The sequence below is a fragment of the Carlito syrichta genome, unplaced genomic scaffold (genome assembly GCF_000164805.1).
Source record: "Carlito syrichta isolate Samal-C Ts95f unplaced genomic scaffold, Tarsius_syrichta-2.0.1 Scaffold302083, whole genome shotgun sequence".
In the NCBI taxonomy this organism is placed as follows: domain Eukaryota; kingdom Metazoa; phylum Chordata; class Mammalia; order Primates; family Tarsiidae; genus Carlito; species Carlito syrichta.
In genome coordinates, this window is record NW_007246179.1 from 223,366 (window position 1) to 225,699 (window position 2,334).

Sequence of the window (2,334 nt, forward strand, 5' to 3'; positions counted from 1 at the left end):
TATATATATATATATATATTTATACACACACACACACACACACACACACACACGATGGAATATTATGCAGCCATAAAGAAGGACAAAATTAAGAACTTTGCAGCAACTTGGATGGATTTAGAGCCTGTAATACTCAGTGATCTATCGCAGAAACAAAGAACAGTGTACCATGTCTTCTCACTAATAAACGAACCCTGAATAATTATCATAATACTATAAGAAAGGAATTGGCAGTAGTTGGAAACTGGCAGGGGCAGGAGCAAGGGAGGTACACTTCATTAATAAGGGTACCTGATCTCAAGCCAGGTGACGTAGGGACGAAAGTGATTCCCAAACTTTACCTATATAATGACCATTTGTATATCTAGCCCTGAATTGTACCCCACATCTTTAAAATTAAAATAAAAATAATAAAAAAATAAGGTCTAGAAGTGTGATAGCTCCCACTTTGTTTCTTTTGCTAAGAATTGTTTTGGCTATTCATGGTTGTTTATGTTTCTGTATGAATTTCTGTACTGTCGTTTCCAGGTCTGAGAAGAATGTTGGTAATTTAATGGGTATTGCGTTGAATCAGTAGATTGCCTTTGGTAGGATGGACATCCTAACGATGTTGATTCTTTCTATCCATGAGCATGGAATATTTTTCCATTTGTTTGTCTTCTTAGATTTCTTTGAGCAGTGTTTTGTAGTGCTCATTGTAAAGGTCTTTCATTTCTCTGGTTAGGAAAATGCTGAGGTATTTCATTTTTGTGTGTGTGTGGCCATTGTGAATGGGATGGGATTGTGCTTTTTATTTGGTTCTCTGCCTGCTTGTTGTTGGTTTATAAGAATGAGACCTTTTTTTTGAGTTGGAATCTCACTCTGTCACCCATACTGGAGTGCAGTGACATACTCCCAGCCGTTGCAGCCTCGACCTGCTGGGCTCCAGCGATCCTTCCGCCTCAGCCTTCCAAGTAGCTGGAACTACAGGTGCGTGCTACCACGCCCGGCTAATTTTTTTTTATTATTATTTATTGTAGAGATGAGGTCTCGCCAAGTTGCCCAGGCCGGTCTCGAACCCGCGGGCTCAGGCAATCCACTCACCTCAGCCTCCCAAAGCATGGGATTACAGGCTGAGCCACCGAGCCCGACTGAGACTGTTTTTTACACATTTATTTTGTATCCTGAGACTTTGCCAAAGTCCTTTATAAGTGAAAGCAGGTTTTTGACAGATTCTCTTGGATTTTCGAGGCATAGGATCATATCGTCAGCAAAGAGAGATAACTTAACACCCTCTTTTCCTATTTGAATACCCCTGATTTCCTTCTCTTGTCGAATTGCTCTAACTAGGGCCTCCAATACAATGTTGAACAAGAGGGGTGAGGGTGAGCAGCCTTGTCTTGTTCTGGTTTTCTTGGGAAATGTTTCCAGTTTCTGTCCATTTAGCAATATGCTGGCTGTGGGTTTCTTGTACATACGCCTACTATTTTGAGGTATGTTCCTTCTATACCTGAGTGTTTAAGGGTTTTTATCAAGAAGGGATTTTGGATTTTATCAAAAGCTTTCTCTGTATCAAATGATAAAATCATGTGGTTCTTGTTTTTACATCTGTTGATGTGTTTAGTTATATATACGGTCTTTGAGATGTTGAACTAGCCCTGCATCCTGGGGATGAAACCTACTTGGTCATGGTGGATGATTTTTGTGATGTGTTGTTGGGTCTGATTTGCTAGAATCTTGTTGAGAATTTTTCATCTGTGTTCATTAGGGATGTTGGCCTGTAGTCCTCTTTCTTTGTTGGATCTTTACCCTATTTGGTTATCAGTGTGATATTAGCTTCATAAAATGATTTGGGGAGAATTCCATCTTTCTTAATTGCCTGGAATACTTTTTTTTTTTTGAGTTGGAGTCTCACTCTGTCACCCAGCCCGGAGTGCAGTGGCCGCTCCCGGCCACCGCAGCCTCGACCTGCTGGGCTCCGGCGATCCTTCCGCCTCAGCCTTCCAAGTAGCTGGAACTACAAGTGCGCACTACCACACCCGGCTAATTTTTTTTTTTTATTTACTGTAGAGATGAGGTCTCGCCAAGTTGCCCAGGTGGGTCTCGAACCTGCGGGCTCATTGCCTGGAATACGTTCATTAGGATTGGTATCAGCTTCTTCTTGTACATTTTGTGCAATTCCACTGGAAAGCCATCTGGTCCAGGGATTTTATTTGTAGGTAGTTTTCTTATGATGGAGTCAGTTTCCTGGGTTGTTATTGATCTATTTAGTATCTCAATGTCTTCTTGTTTCAAGAAGCCTTGGGAGGCTGTGATAGTACCCCATTTCTTTTTTTTTTTTTTTTTTTTTTTTGG